Source organism: Bombina bombina, chromosome 4, assembly GCF_027579735.1.
Source record: "Bombina bombina isolate aBomBom1 chromosome 4, aBomBom1.pri, whole genome shotgun sequence".
NCBI classification, from domain to species: domain Eukaryota; kingdom Metazoa; phylum Chordata; class Amphibia; order Anura; family Bombinatoridae; genus Bombina; species Bombina bombina.
In genome coordinates this window covers 701780617-701803924 of record NC_069502.1, presented here as the reverse complement: position 1 = coordinate 701803924, position 23308 = coordinate 701780617, and positions in this window count along the sequence as shown.

Below are 23308 nucleotides of genomic sequence, written 5' to 3'. Positions count from 1 at the left end.
CCAGTTGCACTATCAGTGATAACCCCTCTCTACTGTACTTTGATTCTTAATCTCCTAGCCCGGTCGATGATTAAAGGGCTCAGACACAGCTCGGCATTTCCCCTCAGTTCTGTTCAGAAACTTATAGGCCCAAATCCCATCTGCGCGTGGGTGCAGTGTAGTTCCCCTGACCTTGCTATCTGAGCCAGAATCGGCCTCTACGGTCAATGTTGTGGGGCTATTCCCTCCAGCCCCTCCCGCATCAGATACTCACAAAGTCCGGGGCTATTATGAGAGAGGCTTCTACACCGCTCCGCCGCCAGCTCACTTCAGTGTCGCTACCTCTCTCTAGGCTTCCGTAGCGGCAGTCGTCACAATACTTTCAACCGCGGGACCTCAATCGGATCTGTAAGCTGCTAAATTGTCCCAGCGCAGATCAGGAGCGGCAACAGAGCGGTAAGGGGGGACAGCGGGGAACAGCAGCTCGCAACCAGCCAGGCCGTTGCTTTTCCAGGTCTCTGAATGTTTTATAGGCCGCAGCAGGACACGCAGCTTCACACGCTCCGGTTCTCCCAATCTGCTGCAGAAAGTTGGTCTCTTTAATAGAGGAATCCGTTCAGTGCATCATCCGTTACAAGTTGTAGGGTATGGAGCGATAATTAATGTATTTGTTGCGTTGTGAGCATAACAGGGACTACGGAGCTTTCTCAGCAAGCAGCCATTTCCATTCGTGGCTTGGCTCCGCCACCCCCCTCTGGTATCCCTTTTATGTTGGGTGATGAATAATATTTAGAAGTGAACCATGTGATGAGGATTAGGAGACAGCAAATATATAGCTATTTCATACGCTATGTAATGGTCTGCTTTTAGCATCTGCTATATGTGTAAGACACAGCAAAAACAAGAATAGATGCTGCAAGCAAGTAAATATAGTGATGGATGGAGAAACCATTGAGTAGCTTTAATCTTTGGAGTCTTTTTGTTATGACGTTTTTGGTCCCAGTTTTTTTCAGTCAAGCACACACTATAATTAAGGCTAAAAGGATGGTAAAGTCAAAATGAAGCTTTAATGAATCAGAGCATCCAATTTTAAATCATTTTCCAAATTTCTTCTATTATCTATTTGTTTTGTTCTCTTGGTATCCTTTGTTTAAAAGCATACTTAGGTAGGCACAGGAGTAGCATGCACTTGTGTTGTAGCTGGTGATTGCTGGTTGCACATATATCTTAATATTTGCTCAAATTATGTGTTCAGGGGGGGCGGAGCCAACTATCAAGGAAATCAGACGTGTATGTGAAGAGCTCCTGGCTCTTAAATATTATAAGTAATGTTTATTGGTATCTAAAGTAATCTTTCCTATATCAAAAGGGGACATTCTCAAGCACAGCATTATTAGAGTCATTGGGAGCTCTCAGATGGCTATTTTTATCTTTGTATGAGATCCAGATGTTAAGCTACGATGGGGGCCTGGGATGCATGGTGGCTAACAGCGGAGCAGCTCCTGCAGGATCATTTTGACAGCTTAGCGCAGGTTCTACACGAGTGCTGTGTTCACACAGGTGCGGGAGAGGACAAACCTATACAGCCAGCTGATAGCCATGTTGCCCTTGCTCTGAATCCCATTGATCCTGCCACCTACCAGAGTGGCTGCCTTGCGGCACTGAGCCACGAGGTCTGGTGCAGCCATGCTGATTCCCCAAAGCAAAGAGACACTCATACCTACTGCCGCGAGGACTGGCTGGATTGCGATGTTGGGGTTAGGAGCTGCACTACCGCGGATCTTGCTTGCAGGTCGGCTATTGATCCAACATACTTCACGGGAGATCTGATCTTGTTGCCGGACCTTCCTTTCTACACAATGTGCGTAGCTTCCGTAGGTGGCAGCCATATTTGAGTTGTTTCCCCTCAGCTGTGTGATAGCAGTGCTGGGCAAGATGTGACAGCGACATATACACAGGCTGGGAATGTCCCAAGCTGGAGATGCAGCGTTCTGATACTAGATGGCTTTGAAGAGCAGTTGTTTCAGGGTGAGAGACTTTCCTTTGGTTATATGCTACCCCTGAACTATTTTGAAGACTGGTGTTGGGTCTCCTCCTGACTAACTGTTCTCTTACTGCTTACATAATACATTGATGCTCAGATATGTATGTTTCTAGTTCCACTTTTCTAATTATGCACCCTGCGGACTATATAAGTTGGGAGTTGGAGTGCAGCAATGCGGACTGTATTATCCAAGGCCTTTTTAGTTCCCTTTGGGCTTGTAAAAATTGACTAATCCCTTATCTTCTACCATTTCATCAGCAGTGGGAACACTTATTAAGGAAAAATGTTGTGTCATCCTCTCCAAGTGAGCTGGACGAATATGACAACTGTCTTTTATTTTTCACAGTTATATTTAGCTCACATCAGCTGTCTGCATTAGTATTTATTTACTTTATTCTATTGGTATACCGCACCATCTATCAGAGGTACTTAGGGGTTACTTAGATCAGATGTTCTTATGCCTACTAATAGACGTCCTGACCAAATATTATGATGTGTGTGTCTACTTCAGATGGTATACTAAGTTTTCAATGCTCTTTGATAAATTAACATAGGTTATTATTTATTCGGGGAGCGATGACAAGTTATTTTTTCACAAAGTGTGCTCTCTATATTAGTTTTGTGTTGAAACTGTTTGTAATACCTTTTTTAAAGTTGTTTGGCTGCTGCTTCCAGGCCAATACTACTATGTTAGGGTAGCATTGACAAACCTAGGATCTGAGCACCACAAAATCCCTGCTCACATATGCTTACGGTTCTATATTTACCTGCCCTTTACTGTTTATTTGCACCCTCTGCAATATTAATAGAATTTAAACATACTATTAGCTATATAATACTTCCATATCTACAAAAGTTAAGCCAGACTACCGCCTCCTTATTTATCTCTCAGTTTAAAAGATAATTCTTGACCCTTATACATATTTCTGGAGTTTTGGTATAACTACTAGTCATGGCGCACTGCTGCCAGCGGCCGGGGCAGCGTGATGCCTATATTTTTCAAATGTATGGCTCAATGGAAGAGTTTCAGACATAGCTTTACACCGCAATGTGAATCTACTTGTACAAGCAATGTTTTTATTCTATGTTAACGCTTTAGGCATGTTGTCAATATTATATTTATAACTGTTTCCGTATTCATATAATCTTATAAACTTAAACCTATTTCCATCAAATTCAAATTCTAGCTGCAACCCTCCACTATAAGTAGTTTCCTCTATCCTATCTTATCTTGATATGTTTACCTATATTACAGAACATCCTAGCCTGTTTTACATGTAAAAGTTTCATTATATGCAGAGCTATATCTTTTTTATAAGGTGATAGGCTCTATTATGCCAGATATGCCATTAGCCTACTAGGTAAACAGTTTACTTTTAATTTTCCCCTATTAACCAATATGTTCGTGATATGTCTACACTGCCCTGTGACACTGCAGCCCGTCTACTTAATATTTGCTGCATATCACATATATTTAACTACCTCCTCTCCAACCCATAATAATCTTTTTAGTTCCTAAGCTACACATTCTACTTATCATATCCACCTACCACCTCCTCCCCCCCTATAATAAACCTCCTATTCTAGGAGGGTTAACTGTGTGGCTTTTCTATTCTATGCCGCACCCTAACTATAGTTTCTTTTTCCTAATAACCCTTGCAGTCCAATATAAAGTTGACCCTGTTTTTCATACCTAGCATAACAGGATTGCTCGGGTATCTAGCGCAATATATTTACATATTCTACCATATAATTTGCACTGCAAAAAGATATTCTCATTCTTGCCATCATTTCAACTACTTATTATCAATCTACTCTAAGCCTACAGATCCTACCTTGACCTCTCAAATGGCTAATTTTAGTCTGTGAAAAGAAAGAGGTTCCAGATTTATTTATTTTTGCATAGGATTATTTATATGGAGAATTTTATCTTTCTATCTTTGCAAAAGTTGTCAACTTGAAATGTACCATTTATGTTTGTTGCAATGATATGATGTCTCATAAACGTTGTATTGTTTTCGCACCTCAATAAAAATTTAAAAAAAAAAAAAAATGATGTGTTTAGCTGACTGCTAGCAGTGCATTGTTGCTCACCCAATAAAGGGCACCAAGAGAATAAAACAAATTTGATAATGGAAGCGGAAAGTTTAAAATTGCATGATCTGTCTGAATCATGAAATATTTTTTTTTGTTTCATGTTCCTTTAAAACAGTTGTCAACAAAGCCATCATAACATATGCACTTTCATACAGAAGAAAGGTTCCATGAGTCTAAATCTAAATGTTATATACTTTATCAGTATTTATCTGTAAAATGCTGGGCTATGCTCAACCTAAACATTAAAACAACACAAAAGTAATTTCTTTGTTGTTTAAAGGGACATAAAACAGTATGAACTAACATAAGTTTCTAAATATATAATGCAGCCAAAGCTTACCTGCAAAATGGTTTCTGTTTTAACCCACATTAACCCCTTTGATTCAGGCATAGTTTTGTTTGCAGCAATCTCCCCCTGGGCATTTCCATATATGGAAGGTGCTATCTAGGACATAGCTTCTGCAGAATGCACTGATGCACGGTAGGGGGCACAGTCACATGACACCTGACTAAAGCAGTTCACAGTATAATGCTGAAGCTTTCACAAAGCATGTGACATTATCCCCATGGAAACGTGCAAAAGCTTCATTGCAACAAACAATAGCAGTACCTGCTGTCCCTCCTCAACCCCCCCTTGCTTGCATAAGTAATTATCCTCACGTGCACACTTTGTTATATGATACCAAAACGTTTGGCATAGGTCACTTATAAGGGGGGTGGAGCAGTTTAGACTTGGCAACACTAAAGTGTAAGTAATTTTGCAGATTTTTGGAAATATTATTAAAATACTTTCACACAGTGTTTTACCTCAGTTGACCCTTTTATAATATGCACATTACCCACATTTTTTTTTTGGCACTTTAAATGAGGAGGAAAGGGATTTGGCGGTACTTATAGATAACAAGCTAAAGATGGGCGCACAATGCAGGGCGGCAACTTCTAAGGCTAATAAGATACTAGCATGTAATAAAAGAGGCATTGATGCAAGGGAGGAAAGCATAATTCTGTCACTATATAAATCTCTGGTAAGACCTCACCTTTGGTATGGAGTGCAATTCTGGGGACCAATCTCAAAAAAAGACATTGCAGAGTTCAGAGAAGGGCCACAAAACTAGAGAATTTAAACTATGAGGAGGTTAGCCATGCTGGGTCTGTTTTCTCTAGAAAAAAGGCGCTTGAGGGGTGACATGAGGAGGAATATACCACTTAAAATATAAATATCAGAACACTCTCCATATGAAAAGGAAGCAGCCGCTATTACTTACCACGCTAACTTCAGCGTGTTCGGCGGTGGGCGTGGTTACCCTAACCATTCAATGCAGAGGATGGCTCATGTGACCAGAAACTGGTCAATCACACAGCCGGGGTAAGGCGTTGCCATGGCAACCCGCATAATACAGATTGTTATACGCTTATTGCCAGGTTGTCATGGCAATGTCTAAACAACAAAACAACCACAACCAACACTATCCTGTCAATCTGCGACATCTCACTAGTAATATGTGTCATTCGCCAAGATCTACAACAAGCGTGATCACTATCCTGGGAAACGAACAGGCGCAGTGTTGTGTCAGGCGTCGCCACTGCAACCATTGACCACAAAGTAAAACAAACGGCATAGAGCATGATCGGATGAAGTGTAGTCATGGCAACGCCAGACACCACAATAAGCAAGCTGAGGGATATATAGGTAGACATCAATATAGGCATAGCTTGTAAATCCACAGACCAGATGGAGCTATACCACTAGCGCACACCACAGATCTATCCAATCAAGTGACTCAAGTGCCTCAAAATTTACACGCACACACACACAAAGCTATTCAACTAAACGGCCAAATTGTACCGGAGATATAGCTACGACATTAGCACACAGCGCACATCTCATCAGTCAGGTCACACCATTACCACAGCAATTGAACTCTCACATAATGCTCCTCTCTGACAACTCTATGAGATCAACCACCAGGATAGAATTCAACATAAGAGGCTCACAACATCCAGGCCATACTGGGAAAGTCTAAAAGGCCACTATGAACAATGAAGTATATCCTATACCATCAGCCATTAATCTAAACACTGCAAAACTTCAAAAAGTCAAAAATTCATGAGATATGAATGAGTGAAGGTTATAAACCAGATTATAGGGACAAATAGTCACAAAGTTGGTATTCAAGAGTCATATCTCATCAATGCTCAACAGCCAAGTGGCACACCATTACAATCATCCTTTATAACAATATGACCATAGGATATATAACATACCCTCATACCTCAAGGAGCATGATAGGATACCGGTGAATATAGCTAATACCTCAAGCGTGTCAGTGAGATTAAACGGATGGTCCATGTACTCTCATTAAATCCCAGAACCGTGGACTCTCAATAGGGCCAGAGGAGTAAAGGTTTCCCAGTAGCTCAACAGCATCAACATAGAGATATGTTTAGAGAAAACAGTGCCAGTCCACATTGGTATTTAATCCACCAGGTTGCACCGTTTTCAGTCTATGGATCCATTTAGCTTTGACTTGTAACAGTCTCTTCTTCCTGTTCCCCCCTCTTCTTAGAGGTGGCACGTGATCAATTAGGATAAAACGTAGATCCTTCACAGTGTGGTTCATCTGTACAAAGTGGCGTGCCACAGGTTGTTCCGATACGCCCTCTTTGAGTGCAGTTCTAATGTGGTTCGCCATTCTTTTTTTGATGTCATCATCCGTCTTTCCGACATAGTAAATTCCACATGTGCAATTCAGAAGATACACCACATATGGTGTAGAACATGTCAGGTGATGTCGAATTTTGAAGCTTTTGTTCGTATGTGGCTGATGGAATGTTCTACTTTGGATCATAGAGCTGCATGTTGTGCAACCTAGACACTTGAAACACCGCAATTTCTTGGATTGTAGCCAGGTCTCTTTGGTATACGCATGTCTTGGATCAGTGTTCATAAGTAAATCTTGTAGGTTGCGTCCTCTTTTGTAACCCATCCTAGGTGGCGGAATTTCTTTAAATGGTAGTTCTTGATCCGATGCCAATAGATCCCAATTGTCTTTTATTGACTTGGCAAAGATCCCAACATTTGGTATATACGTGGTGATACAAGTCATGCATTTATCCTCCAGTTTCTTATCTCTCGGTATGAGAAGTGTGTCCCTTTTAGTCTCCTCGGCTATGCTATGTGCTCGGTGGACAGCATCATATGTATACCCTCTGGAAAGGAATCTACTACAGTGTTTCTCAACAGCTGGGCCGCGGCCCACTACCGGGCCGCGACGGCCCTGCTGGTGGGCCGTGACCCGACATAGCCTCCAGACACTCACTCTGACAGGCCCGTCTTTACACATGTCCAAAATTTCAGACGGGCCTGTTAGAGTGCCACTGCGCATGTTTGTATGAGCCACTGCGCATGTCTGTATGTGCAGTGTGAACGGCTAGCAGCGCACTGTGAGGAGTGGCGGGCGGCGTGCAGAGCGGATCAGCTCACAGGTAGGGAACTCCACTGTCACCAATGTCTAATAATTATGGCCACTGACACTAATATGTATATTTAGGGCGGCCACTGGACACCAATGTGTATGTGTACACTATATATATATATATATATATATATATATATATAACCCACTGACACCAATGTGTATGTGTACTGTTTGTGTGTATATATATATATATATATATATATATATATATATATAGATCCCATTGGCACCAATGTGTATGTGTAAACTGTGTATATATATATATATATATATATATATATATATTTAGATATATATAGATATATAGATATTTTATATATATATGTATATATATACAGTATATATAGATATAGATATATATTATATATTTATATATATATATATATATATATATACCCACTCCCGATGCTTACCGGGCCCTGGACAGGTCCGTTTAAAACTTACCGGGCCTTGAGGTCACTTAGGTTGAGAACCACTGATCTACTAGACATCTCATCCAATTGGGTTTTAGCTTTATCATATACGGAGTTGTTTCTCACTACCCTGTAGAGTTGTGCTAAAGGTATTGCCCTGATGAGGGATCTCGGATGACTGCTACTCGCCAGTAAGAGTGAATTCCTATCAGTAGGTTTCTGGTGCATAGTAGTCTCCAGTAGGCCATTGTTCTTGAAAATTCTCAAGTCCAAAAAATCAATGGACTCTTTGTTCACCACCATCTTAAATTTCACTGGAAAAGGGAGATTATAGAGCTCCTGTACCCAGTTGTTTACATCTTCTTCTGTGCCCCTCCACACAAGTAAAACGTCATCAATGTATCTCATATATTTGATGATTGCGGAACACTCATAAACTTTCATTATCTTGGTCTCATAGTGTTCCATATACAAGTTTGCGTAGGAGGGGGCCATGTTCGACCCCATGGTGGTCCCAGTTATTTGTTGGTAGTAGTTGGACTCAAATCTGCAAAAGTTTAAAGTTAAACATAACTTCAGAATCTTGATGATATATTTACTGCTGGGTCCCACATATGGGTATCTTGATAGAGCATCTTCAACAGCCATCATCCCTTCCTGATGTGGGATGATGGTGTAGAAACTTGTCACATCCATAGACACCAGGTAGTCATCATCCAAGATATCTCCTGATCGTGACAGCTGGCCCAATACATCCATTGAATCTTTAACATACAATCTCATATGTTGAACCAAGGACTGGAGGAATGAATCAACCCACTGTGCCAATGGGCTCAACAAAGACCCTCTTGCAGACACAATCGGGCGTCCAGGCGGTTTTTCCAAACCCTTGTGTACCTTCGGGAGGGTGTATAGTATGGGACAGATGGGATATGACACTCGCAGCCAACCATATGTATCTTTATTGATCCAACCTTCCATCATACCTTCCAGTAAGGTTGTCTCAATTACATCCTGGAATTGGTTAGTGGGATCCCTTGGTAGCGGGTGATATACCAGGTTGTCATCAAGTTGTGAAATGATTTCTTCTTCTTTAAGACCACAATGGCCCCACCCTTATCCGCTTTACGGATTACTATGTTTGGATCTTGCGATAAACTTTTGATCGCCATAAGTTCTTCTGCGGATATATTCTGTCTGAATTTTTCTTCTGACATTTTTCCAACATCCTGTAGAACCAATCTTGTATACGTTTGTATACTAGCAGCTGTATTATGAGGGTCGAATGTGCTCTTATTTTTAAATGTAGTCCCCGTCTTGTTGTTCCATTTTTTTAAAATGATCTTTCAGTTTCAAATTTCTTTTGAATTTCTGAATGTCCAACCAGGTATTGAATTCATCTGGTGCTTGAGTAGGGACAAAAGTTAACCCTCTATTAAGAAGTGTCTGTTCTGCTTCTGTCAGTACCCGATCTGATAGGTTCAGTACTATATTCTGCAGTGACGTGCGGTGAGATCACAGGTTGGTGAGGCGCTAGCTATGATACTCGCGAGAAGAACATATATAGAGTGAGTGAGGGAAAGAGAGAGGAAGAAGGTAAGTGAGAGGGAGAGGGTAAGAAAGAGGGAGAGGGAAAGAGAGAGGAGAATGGAGAGGGGAAGAGAGGGAGAGGAAAAGAGAGGGATAGGGAGGGAAAGAGGGATAGGGAGAGAAAGAGGGAAAGAAAGGGAGAGGGGAAGAGAGGGAGAGGGGAAGAGTGGGAGAGGGAAAGAGAGGGAGAGGGAAAGAGAGGGAGAGGGAGGGAGAGGGAAAGAGGGGGAGAGGGAGGGAGAGGGAAAGAGGGAGAGGAAAAGAGAGGGAGAGGGAGGGAAAGAGGGAGGGAAAGAGGGAGAGGGAGGGAAAGAGGGAGAGAAAGAGGGAGGGAAGGAAAGAGGGAGGGAAAGAGGGAGAGGGAGGGAAAGAGGGAGAGGGAGGGAAAGAGGGAGGGAGGGAGAGAGGGAGGGAGGGAAAGAGGGAGGGAGGGAAAGAGGGAGGGAAAGAGGGAGAGGGAGGGAAAGAGGGAGAGGGAGGGAAAGAGGGAGAGGGAGGGAAAGAGGGAGGGAGGGAAAGAGGGAGAGGGAGGGAGGGAAAGAGGGAGAGAGGGAGGGAGGGAAAGAGGGAGAGGGAGGGAGGGAAAGAGGGAGAGGGAGGGAGGGAAAGGGGGAGGGAGGGAAAGAGGGAGAGGGAGGGAGGGAAAGGGGGAGGGAGGGTGTGACAAAACCAATCTCGCCACTGTACATTGGAGGGCCTGTTATGGAACATTCTTTGGGCTGGAGGTACATGGGCTTAAGGATACCCAGAGACTGCATGGAAATATGGAATTTTATATGCTGGACACCCCATGTACTTTCATACCTCTGTCTTATGTCTATGTCACCCTGTATCCATAAATACAGGATGGGTACAGGGTGTGAGTGCCCCTTGTGGGAGCAATTGTGACTCTATAAGCAAAGTGGGCATAAAAGACTTTATAGCTAATAAGAACTGTTCCTATATTCTGTAATAAGATGTATTCTATGTATGTTTAAGATCTGATTGTGTCCTTGTGTGATTATGTTAACTAGACTGCCCAACATCAGATTGTCTGAGTAAACGTTCTTCCCTAGTTAATTAACTTAATATGTTAATCTGTTTTACCTGTGAATAGACAATTGTTTGATGCATTGTTCATATGTTTGCTTTACTGTTAAACCAATGCCCTTTGTAACCTGAAGCCAGGGTGTATAAATCTGTGTGCTGCCTTCAAATAAAGCAGATATTCTATTTAAACCTGAAACTGGCTGGGTTGTGAATTGCTGATTGTCTATGCAGGACATTGTTCATCTGGGGTTAACCCTTGGTACACAGTTGGTACCGTAACATTGGTGGCAGCGACGGAATGAACCTTATCGCCCAGAAGAGCAACTACACAAGCCAGTAACCTCAGGAAGAGGGGGATTATTACAATACTGACTAAGATGGAAAAGAGAAAAGTAAATTTTGCAGCTTTTAAAAACTTCCTGGAAACAGAAGGAGAGATTGATGGGTACCTTGCGGATTTTGAGAGGCAATGTGCACTACACAAGGTACCCGCAGAGGACTGGGTCACGATATTATCTGGAAAATTATCCGGCCGGGCCAGAGAGGCTTTTCGGGCCATTCCAGATGAGGAAGTCAGGGATTATAATACTGTAAAAGAGGCTCTGCTCTCCAGGTATGCGGTTACACCGGAGGCATACCGGAGACGGTTCAGAGACACTGTTAAATTAGCTGGAGATTCCTACCTTGAGTGGGCATGTAAGGTGCACCGCACAGCAGCTCACTGGATAGCGGGGTGCCAAGCCATATCTGGGGAAGAGGTGCTGCAGCTATTCCTGTTGGAACATTGCTTCGACAAATTACCCGCAGGAGTTCGAGAGTGGGTTCGGGACCGTAAACCCTCCACCCTGCAGGAAGCGGCTCGCTTGGCAGATGAGTATACGGATGCCCGCAAACTGGACATTGCTACCACTAAGCCCCCTGCTAGAGTGGAGTACAGACCCCCAGTCACCCCAGCAGCTGCCAGTTACCAAACCCCGGCGCACCGCTATACCACACGGCCTCCGGCCACGAACGACCCTCAGAGAGCCCTGTTCAATTCGCGGGGCTACTCACAACCTATTCGGTGCTTTAGATGTAAGCAACTAGGGCACAAAAGACCAGAGTGTCCCCTAAACGCAGCGAACCAAGCGCAGTCCTGGAGAAGACCCGCCGGCGGAATCCCACGTAATCCTCAGCCTGCGGCCCGCTACGTAGAGGCGCAAGAATGCTGGAGCATCCTACATGAGGCAGACCTTGTGCAAGCTGCCCACCGGAATAACCGGCAACTGGTTAAAGTGAATGGGAAGAAGGTCAGTGGTCTACGGGATACTGGTGCTACCATGACCTTGCTTCAAAAGAACTTGGTGTCTGAGAAACAGTACACTGGAGACACTGTGGCTGTGAGGGTAGCAGGGGGCGATGTGTTCAGCCTACCTGTTGCCAGGGTACATTTGGATTGGGGAGTGGGCGCTAGACCTGTGAATGTGGGGGTCAAGAAGGACTTACCTGCTGATGTTCTTCTTGGAAATGACTTGGCCCCCCTTGTTTCTGCCTACGCTCCTATGGGTCCCGCTGATGTTAACTCTGTGACTACCCGTGCCCAGATCCGTGCAGCAGAGACTGACCCACCTGCTGCTAAGCCCCAGGACGCTGAGCTCAGTAAATCTCTATCCGCTATTGATATGTGGAGGTCCCGTTACAATGCGCTGATGAAGGAGAAGAGGAGCGCAGAGGAAAAAGCACGTTTAGAACAGGAATCTCTGCTAGACAAGCTGCACCGACAGACTGCAGAAAACACCAGCTTGAGAGTGGAACATGAAACATTAAAGACAAACTTAGTGACACTGGAGGAGAAGCTGACGCTGGCTCATAGTGAGGTGCAGCAACTCAAGGGCACCCTATGTCAGTATGAAGGGATTGTGGATACCTATAAAGAGCAGGTACAGAAAACTCGTAAAGAAGCTGATGGGATTTTGAAGGACTGTTTGGCCCTGGTCTGGGCACTGAGGAATTTGAACCCTTGTTTGTATGGACAGGAATTCTCTCTCATAACGGGAATACAGATGGATTGTCCCAGCAAACTGACATGCCTACCAGGCGCTCTGGTGGTATATGCCACAGTATATACCCTGGACAGCCGAGCATGACAAACCAGAGGGAGAGGAGTTTGATGGTCCTGTCCCCCAGCAACACGGCTGTTTAGCCAAAGGGGAGACGATTGGTCTCCCCCTCCAGCAGCACAGCTATGTATCCGAAGGGGAGACAGTCGGTCTTCCCCTCCAGCAACCAGGCTCCCACCAGGCTACTTCCATGGTAGTGCTGGCACCCGGGCAGAGTACAGCTGGTCTCTGCCCACCTCGCAACCCACCAATTCAGCGTACCAGTCCCCCACACAGCTGTGGTGAGGCACCTGGACATGGACAAGTTTTCCCCGTACTCAGGTGTAGTAACCATTTATTGTGGGTGGGCTGTACTACTAATTGTGTTTTATGGGTGGGTTGCTGGACTAACCAGGGCACTGACCGGCAGGAGGTCAGATACCCTGTTAGTCTGTTTGGAAAAGGGGAGAGATGTGACAAAACCAATCTCGCCACTGTACATTGGAGGGCCTGTTATGGAACATTCTTTGGGCTGGAGGTACATGGGCTTAAGGATACCCAGAGACTGCATGGAAATATGGAATTTTATATGCTGGACACCCCATGTACTTTCATACCTCTGTCTTATGTCTATGTCACCCTGTATCCATAAATACAGGATGGGTACAGGGTGTGAGTGCCCCTTGTGGGAGCAATTGTGACTCTATAAGCAAAGTGGGCATAAAAGACTTTATAGCTAATAAGAACTGTTCCTATATTCTGTAATAAGATGTATTCTATGTATGTTTAAGATCTGATTGTGTCCTTGTGTGATTATGTTAACTAGACTGCCCAACATCAGATTGTCTGAGTAAACGTTCTTCCCTAGTTAATTAACTTAATATGTTAATCTGTTTTACCTGTGAATAGACAATTGTTTGATGCATTGTTCATATGTTTGCTTTACTGTTAAACCAATGCCCTTTGTAACCTGAAGCCAGGGTGTATAAATCTGTGTGCTGCCTTCAAATAAAGCAGATATTCTATTTAAACCTGAAACTGGCTGGGTTGTGAATTGCTGATTGTCTATGCAGGACATTGTTCATCTGGGGTTAACCCTTGGTACACAGTTGGTACCGTAACAGAGGGAAAGAGGGAGAGGGAGGGAGGAAAAGAGGGAGAGGGAGGGAGGGAAAGAGGGAGAGGGCGGGAGGGAAAGAGGGAGAGAGGTGGGATAGAGGGAGGGGGGAAAGGGAGTATATACAAGTAATGTGTATATACAGGTGTATTTAGGTTTTGTGTTTTACAATTGTGCTGGTCAGGATGTAACATAATTTTTTTTTAATGGGTTTTCCAAAGTAAATGAGGAGGAGGAAGGACAAAGAGAGGAGGGAGGAAGAGGAAAGGGAGGGATGCATTTGGGGGTGATTCAACTGTGCCACAATTATGTGTGAGACAGGTTTTTAATAATGACTGCATAATGTGTTATGCAGGCAGTTACTGTGCACATCATTTTAACACATTACACAGTCTTTGATTATTAAAAGCCTGTCTCACACATTTCTGATTTTATGTATAGGAAGCAAGGAGGTGTATCATACTATTATAAAAGTCTAAGATAAAACACATTTTCTGGTTTCTTGGTATATATCTCAAGAAACCAGGAAATGTTAGCTTTCTTATATTTTATTTTACACCATAACAGAAGAGTTTTTTAAAAAAATAAACAGTTATGTTTTTTTAAATTTATTTTATCTTTTGAGATTTTACTTTGCTTTCCATGCAGTGGTTTAAAAGGAATAAAGCTAAACAACATATGAGCAGTTTAAGAGACTGATTTATGGCAAGCATTTCATGGGCATAGTTTCAGGGCAGTTTAATTAAATACAAAACTTAAAATATAAATGCTCTGATAATTAAAAAAACAACAACAAAGGAACAGTTACTTGCTCTATATATATATATATATACACACACAAATATGTGTGTGTGTATTTGTGGAAGGTGTTCATATGTACCTTAACATCAATGAGTATGATTAGGAAGCTGTAAATTTTACAAACAAATATTGCCTTTCATTTAAATTTGCTATAACCTGTAGGATCAAATTGGTTAAATAAACCAAGCAATTGTGTAAGCTGCAGAGAGGGCCAGCACATAAGAGAAGCAGATGTCATCTGTGCTGAGGGTCTCACAGCAGAACGTTTTAAACACAGACTTTCCTAAAACCATCATAAACAGATAACCTCTGACTCCTCTTACCTCTGATCTTTGTCTGTGTTTAAATCCTTGCCGTTCTGCTGTGAGACACTCAGCAAGGCTCTCAGGCAGAAAGAAGGGGGAGGGGATTTCAGACCGTGCAGCTCTCTCTGTGAGAAGTTTAGCAAAATCCACATGGGGTATAGTGCACTGGCCCAAAACATTGCAACTAACTTATTTGCTTGCAAAAAAACAAACCCTATACAAATGCAGCTGCCTCTACACTGTGTTTATCCAGATGAAGATCATGACGCTATTTATTATTTTAATGCTGCTGCAGAAACTGAATTTATATCATGCACATATAAATTCAGTTTCTGCAGCAGCATTAGAATAATAAATAGCGTCATGATCTTCATCTGGATAAACACAGTGTAGACTAGAGTGCTGTAGGATAGTGGAGTTCACAGATTCCACTGACTTACCCCATGTACATGATCACTATCCTGGCCTGCTGCCTTGGTAAGATATTCCCACAGTCCTGAGTCCTCCTCCACTCCAGGACCTCCGACCACCACCGCTGCACAGCTGACTGAGACTGCCACTGCACTTTGCCAAAGCCAAATGCAATACAGGCAGTCAGGCACGCAGTAACTTGCAGCAGTAGCAGCTCCCTCCTATCTCTACCAGACTTCCTTCCCGCCTGAACTGAAGCCCGGTCACTCTGTCAATCAGCAGGCACGCCTCCCCCAGTGCTGAGTGCTGATTGGCTGGGTGATCTAGCTCATCATGGAGGCGGTTTTAAGAACCGCCTCCAATTGGAGCTACTGAGGGCCCGGCGAGTCACCAGTGGGTGGCGCAGCTCTAAGTGAGCAGAGGATTGCATGTTAGATCTATTGTTGCGCAATTAATGGAGGGCAGCGGACTGGCTCACTGCCTCCTAATTGCGCAACAATGGATGATATGCATAATTTGGCTGCTGCGCAAGCGCAGTAAAATACAATCAAAATGATGTGGTATTGTTGTTAAAATCACCATGGGTGGGGTGGGAGGGAACCCTTGGTGCGGGGGGTGGGCTCGGCAAAAAAAAAAATTAGAAAAAAAAAAACGTTTTTTATTTTTAATAAATATTACTTGAAATCTTTTTTTTGCCCTGATTGGACAGGGTAGGCAGTGCCTCCCCTGCCTCCTATTACTGCACGTCACTGATATTCTCCTTATTCGTGTGTATATATGTGTATATATATGTGTGTGTGTGTGTGTGTATATATATATATACACACAGAGATGGCAGAAGCTCTATTTATACCAAGAAAATTGTTTGTGATGGAAGAGGTCACAATTTAAGGCTGAAAGAAAAGAGAGCTATCAAATTGTGGAACTCATTACCTGAGGAGGTAGTAAATTTCAATACCTTAGATACATTTAAAAATGGTTTAGATACATTTCTGGCTAGAAACAGAATTCATTGATATGATTACTTTCATGATTTAGAAAGAGCATGCAATGTTAAACAACTTTCCAATTTATTTTTATTATTTTGCTTCATTCTCTTGATATCCTTGGTTGAAAAGCATATCTAAATAGGCTCAGAAGAAGCAGATTGGTGGCTGCACATAGATTCCTCGTATGATTGGCTCACCCCTATGCCTTGCTATTTCTTCAAAGGATATCTACAGAATTAAGCAAAATTAGATAATAGAAGTAAATTGGAAAAAGAAAATTTATGCTTACCTGATAAATGTATTTCTTTTTTGACACAATGAGTCCACGGATCATCTTAATTACTAATAGGATATTCACCTCCTGGTCAGCAGGAGGAGGCAAAGAGCACCACAGCAGAGCTGTTAAATAGCTCCTCTCCTCCCTCCCACTCCAGTCATTCGACCGAAGTTAGGAAGAGAAAGGAAAAGCCAAGGTGCAGAGGTGTCTGAAATTTACTATTACCCAAAACTTGTCTTACAAAAACAGGGCGGGCCGTGGACTCATCGTGTCAAAAAAGAAATAAATTTATCAGGTAAAAACAAATTTACTTTTCTTTTTTAAGACACAATGAGTCCACGGATCATCTTAATTACTAATGGGATCCAATACCCAAGCTAGAGCACACAGATGATACGGGAGGGACAAGACAGGGAACCTAAACGGAAGGCACCACTGCTTGAAGAATCTTTCTCCCAAAAGCGACCTCAGCCGAAGCAAAAGTGTCAAATTTTGAAAACGTGTGAAGAAAGGACCAAGTTGCAGCCTTGCAAATCTGTTCCACAGAAGCTTCATTTTTGAATGCCCATTAGGAGGCAACAGCCCTCGTGGAATGAGCCGTAACCCTCTCGGGAGGTTGCTGTCCAACAGTCTCATATGCGAAACGTATGATACTCTTCAGCCAAAAAGAAAGAGAAGTAGCCGTAGCTTTCTGTCCCTTACGTTTTCCAGAGAAAATCACAAACAAAGAAGAAGACTGACGAAAGTTTTTACTTGCCTGTAAGTAAATCTTTAAAGCACGGACCACATCTAAATTGTGCAGAAGTCGTTCTTTCTGAGAAGAAGGATTAGGACACAAAGAAGGAAAAACAATCTCCTGATTAATGTTCCGATCAGAAACAACCTTAGGAAGAAATCCTAATTTAGTACGTAAAACTACCTTATCTGAATGGAAAATAAGGTAAGGAGATTCGTACTGCAATGCCGAGAGCTCTGACACTCTACGAGCCGAAGAAATGGCAACAAGAAATAAAACTTTCCAAGATAACAACTTAATATCTAAGGAATGCATAGGCTCAAACGGAGCCCCTTGAAGAACTTTGAGAACTAAATTAAGACTTCATGGAGGAGTAACCGGTTTGAACACAGGCCTGATCCTGACCAAGGCCTGACAAAACGATTGTACATCTGGAACATCTGCCAGACGTTTTGTGTAACAAAATAGATAAGACCGAGATTTGACCCTTTAGGGAACTTGTCGATAAACCTTTCTCCAAACCCTCTTGGAGAAAAGCCAAAATTCTAGGAATCCTAACTCTACTCCATGAGTATCCCTTGGATTCACACCAATAGAGATATTTACGCCAAATCTTATAGTAAATCCTCCTAGTTACCAGCTTACAAGCCTGAATCATGGTCTCTATGACCGATTAAGAAAACCCCCGCTTGGATAAAATTAAGCGTTCAATCTCCAAGCAGTCAGCTTCAGAGAAACTAGATTTGGGTGAAGGAAGGGCCCCTGAATCAGAAGGTCCTTCCTCAACGGGAGTCTCCAAGGTGGCAGAGATGCCATCTCCACCAGATCCGCATACCAAATCCTGCGAGGCCAGGCCGGTGCTATGAGAATCACTGAAGCCCTCTCCTGTTTGATTTGACAATTACCCGAGAAAGAAGAGCAAATGGAGGAAATAGGTATGCTAGACTGAAAGTACAAGGGACCACAAAAGCATCTATCCCTGTCCCTGGACAATGATCCTGTATCTCGGGAGCTTGGCATTCTGACGAGATGCCATGAGATCCAACTCTGGCTGACCCCACTTGAGAATCAGGTTGGAGAACACTTCCGGATGGAGTTCCCACTCCCCCAGGTGAAATGTCTGCCTGCTCAGGAAGTCCGCCTCCCCGTTGTCCACCCCTGGGATGTGGATCGCCGACAGACAGCAAGAATGGGCCTCCGCCCACTGAATTATCTTGGATACCTCCATCGCTAAGGAACTCCTCGTTCCTCCCTGATGATCGATGTAAGCCACTGAAGTTATGTTGTCCGACTGGAACCTGATAAACTGGACCGTGGCTAACTGAGGCCAGGCCAGAAGAGCATTGTAGATCTCTCTCAGTTCCAGAATGTATATGGGAAGAACAGACTCTGAGTGAGTCCAAACTCCCTTAGTGAGCTCCAGACTGCTCCCCACCCCAGAAGGCTGGCGTCTGTTGTCACAATGACCCAAGATGGTCTGCAAAAGCAGGTCCCCTGGGAGAGATGATCCAGAGACAACCACCATTGAAGAGAGTCCCTTGTCTCCTGCTCCAGAGATATTAGAGGGGACAACTCTGCAAAAACTCCGTTCCATTGCCTGAGCATGTTTAACTGCAGAGGTCTGAGATGGAAACGAGCAAACGGGATGATGTCCATCGTCGCCACCATCAGCCCGATTAACTCCATGCACTAAACCACTGTCGGTCGAGGAGTGAAGGACTAGACAAGTATCTATAATCTTTTGATTTCCTGACTTCTGTCAGAAAAATCTTCATGGACAAGGAGTCTATTATGGTTCCCAAGAAAGTGACTCTTGTGTCTGGAACTAGGGAACTCTTTCCCAAATTTACCTTCCATCCGTGAGTTCTCAGGAAAGATAACACTAAGTCGGTGTGGTGAAAAGATGGAGCCTGGACTAGAATGTCGTCCAGATAAGGCGCCACCCCAATGCCCCGTGACCGAAGTACCGCCAACAGAGACCCCAGAACCTTTGTGAAGATTCTGGGAGCGATGGCCATGCCGAAAGGAAGAGCCACGAACTGGAAGTGTTTGTCCTGTAAGGCAAATCTTAGGGACCCGTGATAATCCCTGTGAATAGGGGCATGTAGGTACGCGTCCTTTAAGTCCACAGTTGTCATGAATTGGCCCTCCTGGATTAATGGAAGAATGGAACGAATAGTTTCCATCTTGAAGGACGGAACCCTGAGAAATTTGTTTAGGCTCTTTAGATCTAAAATTGGTCTGAAGGTTCCCTCCTTTTTGGGAACCACGAACAGATTGGAATAAAAACCCTGACCCTGTTCCTGTACTGGGACGTGAAAACTCACTCCCAGGGCAACGAGGTCTCTTACACAATGTAAGAACGCCTCTCTTTTTGGCTGGTCTGCAGATAATCTTGAAAGAAGAAACCTGCCTCTGGGAGGAAAACTTTTGAACTCCAATTTGTATCTCTGAGACACTACTTCTATTGCCCAGAGATCCTGAACGTCCCGAACCCAAGCCTGAACGAAGAAAGAAAGTCTGCTCCCTACCAGATCCGGTCCCGGATCGGGGCATGCCCTTCATGCTGTTTTGGATTCAATAGCAGGCTTCTTGGATTGTTTACCTTTGTTCCAAGACTGGTTGGGTCTCCATGTAGGCTTAGATTACTCCTGCTTAGAGGAGGAAGAGGAAGATTTTCCCTTGAAATTTTCGAAAGGAATGAAAATTACTCTGTCGTCCCCTTTGTTTGTTTCTCTTATCCTGAGGAGGAGATGACCCTTACCTCCTGTAATATCAGAGATGATTTCCGTCAGGCCAGGTCCAGACAAGGTCTTTCCCTTGTAAGGAATCACTAGAAGCTTAGACTTAGATGACACGTCCGCAGACCAAGGTTTTAACCATAAGGCTCTGCGGGCTAGGATAGAGAAACCCGAACTCTTAGCGGCCAGTTTGATAATCTGAAGGGAAGCGTCCGTAATAAAAGCATTAGCTCGCTTCAGAGCTTTTATCCTGTCTTGGATCTCCTTCAAAGAAGTCTCAGTCCTGAGAGACAAAGCATCAAACCAATATGCTGCTGCACTAGTGACTGTAGCAATGCACGCCGCCGGCTGTAATAGCAGACCCTGGTGAACATAAATCTTTTTAAGTAAACCCTCTAACTTCTTCTCCATAGGGACTTTAAAGCACAACTATCCTCTATGGGAATAGTAGTTCTCTTGGCTAAGGTGGAAATAGCTCCTTCCACCTTAGGAACTATTTGCCAAGCCTCCTTGAAAGAGTCAGCTATGGGAAACATCTTCTTAAAAATAGGGGAGGGAGAAAAGGGAATGCCTGGTCTTTCCCTCTCCTTAGTAACGATCTCTGAATCTCGCTTTGGAACCGGAAATACATCTGAGTAAGAAGGAACTTCGAAATATCTGTCTAATTTACTAGACTTCGCAGGGGTAACCACAACTGTAGAGTCACAATCGTCTAAAGTAACCAAAACCTCCCTGAGTAGCAGGCGGAGGTGTTCTAGCTTAAACCTAAAAGTTACAACCTCTGAGTCCGTCAGAGGCAATGAACCTTCTGAATCTGAGATTTCACCTTCAGATGAAACAGCAGTACCCTCCTCTTCATGGCCTTGGGAGGGTACCTCCGAAACTGCAACAATTGCATCAGAACTTACTGAATGTCTGATTTTCCTCTTATGTTTGCCCTGTAACATTGGGAAAGTAGACAATGCATCAGGAATTGTAGAAGACATGAGAGAAGCAATGTCTTTAAGAAGTAAATCCAGCGGGAGCTATAGCAGAAGTGCAGGGCACTGCTTGTGTCGGCGGTAAATTTTGGGACGCTTGGGGAGAAAGCTGCGGCATATATTGACCCTCATCATTAGACTCTTGGACAATGACTGCCTTAGAGGAAATTGGCTCTAAAAATTTTATTTTCCCTATAACTTAAAGTCCTTTGAATACATGAAGGACAAAAAGGGATTGGTGGTTCCACATTGGCGTCAAAACATAAAGCACAGGTGACATCTTGCAAGTCCCCCTGGTCCATATTTGTTCACAATGTGTCAAATAAAGACTAAAAACTTTCAAAAGTATTTGTAAGAATCAAATATAATAAAAAAACGTTACTGTCTCTTTAAATATTAAACAATTTTCTTTTTTACTCTACTACAGGTTCATTTTAATGCAAACACTTGTAAAAAAAAAAAAAAACCTCAGCGCTCAGCTGAAGTGGTCCTACCTGACCCAATATCATTAGATTTCTATCAGACGATCCTTTAGTATTGCTTTCTTATAAAAACAATAACGATGCGCTGAAAGGAAAAAAAGGAACACTGACCCTGCACTAGCAGCGCATGAATAATTTAAACATGCGACTCTAGCCCAGCTCGGATAAGCCTCTTAATATCGCACTATAACACTGCTCCCTGAACTGAAGCAATATGAAAGGCGCGCAAACACCGGAAGCCCCGCCCATCGTGGGCATACCCTACACCGTTGTATTGAACGAATGCAGTTTAACTCACAACAGTGAAAACCACCAGAGCCATCTTAAAAATGTATAAAGCAGCATAACACCAGCCCCAGTGCCTGCTCGACACTACTTTTAAACGTCCCCACATAAAGAGCTACTTTCCCTATAGAGCCCCTTATGTGTAATGCGTGCTAACTGATTATCTGAGTCTCCTTGTGCCTCAGAAAAATACATAGCACTTACCTTGACTTCTGCCTGGAAGTAAGGCAGCCCTCAGGCTTGAGAGGTCCTCTCCCTCACATCGACCTGAGGAAAACAAAATGCTGAGTCACTGAAAACCTCAGACTTAAGGAGGTAGGGCAGTAAGAAATATGGGAGGCGCAGTGAGAATTATGTCTCACAAGTTCCCATTGCTCAAACGCCACCAAGGCTCTACTGAAGAGACTGATATGGACTATGGCTACACCCCAGGACAAAGCAGCACAATCTTGCACTACTTTAAAAATAATAAACTCTTGATTGAAGAATCTATACTAACACCTCACTTTACCTCTTCCTATCACTAACGTAGGCAAAGAGAATGACTGGAGTGGGAGGGAGGGGAAGAGCTATTTAACAGCTCTGCTGTGGTGCTCTTTGCCTCCTCCTGCTGACCAGGAGGTGAATATCCCATTAGTAATTAAGATGATCCATGGATTCATCGTGTCTTAAAAAAGAAATTGTATTTTCTATCCGAATCATGAAAGAAAATGTTTGGGTTTAATGTCCCTTTAAATGGTTAACTTTTTTTTAATGGGAATAATTTGAACTCAACTGGAGTTTTTATTGTAAGTATATTAAGATTTGTATAGGTTGAACTCAATGGACTTTTTTCATTTTTCAACCCCATCTACTATGTTTTGTTGTTATATAAAAGAGGCATTTTAGAATGTAATATATTGTGAGATCTCAACAGTAGTTCCTAACCCTGTCCTTAACTAACAGTGTGTCAAGTGTACACTGACTATCTGGATACAGTCTAAACTTTGTAGCAGAATAATGAGTGAGCTACGTCTCTGGTCATGTGAGTAAAGTTCAACCAATCACAGAGAATCAAAGTCCAATCACGTGACTGCAACTACTAAGGACTGCAGCGTGAATTATTACAACTCTAAATCAAAGGATTGATAAGTAAAGGAAACCATGTATATTGTGTAAGAGGCATATTTGGAAGTTTCTTTTAACTCAATATACATGCACAACATTAAGACTGCCAATACGGTGGAAGTAAGGTACCTTATATTGGAAATACAAGACTTATTTTACTGACCTAATTACACCAACAATGGAGACGTCCCTAGTACTGTTTCTACAAAATAATGATTTTAGGAGGATTTGAAAAATTGAATTTTTTATATTGTTAAACAGAGAGCTGAAATAATAAATATATATTTTAATATAACTTTTAAAGGTTCCTAAGTCGAATTGTTTATAGCATATGGTGTGCTAGATTTACCTTAGTTTTTAGTGACAGC